Below are 407 nucleotides of genomic sequence, written 5' to 3'. Positions count from 1 at the left end.
CAGCAACTTGAAGAAGTGGTAAAGGAAAATAATCAAAATAATAGAAAAAAACAAAACAAAAACAACAATAACAACAGCAACAACACCCTTGAAGCTGCGGAAAAAGCAAATAATAAGAACAACAAAAGTATTGAAGAAGTGAAACAAAGAAAATAAGAAAAGCGAAAAAAACAACAACAAAAACAACAACGTCTTGAAACAGGAAAAAAGGCACAAGAAAAAGCGAAAAACAACAATAATAAAACTAGGAACAGCAAGACCGAGAAGAACATCGCACTGAACAATTTCCCGGGAGTTACTTCGTCCGGCGCTCGAAACGCTGTCACGTCGCTTTGTGCAACGATGTTTGTGTTAATGATGCAATGTAATGGGTGAGTAATAACGGCAGTAATAACAGTGATAACAGT

The sequence above is a fragment of the Penaeus monodon genome, chromosome 21, assembly GCF_015228065.2.
Source record: "Penaeus monodon isolate SGIC_2016 chromosome 21, NSTDA_Pmon_1, whole genome shotgun sequence".
Lineage (NCBI taxonomy): Eukaryota > Metazoa > Arthropoda > Malacostraca > Decapoda > Penaeidae > Penaeus > Penaeus monodon.
The sequence above is the reverse complement of the archived record's forward strand: the minus strand, read 5'-3'. Positions refer to the sequence as shown.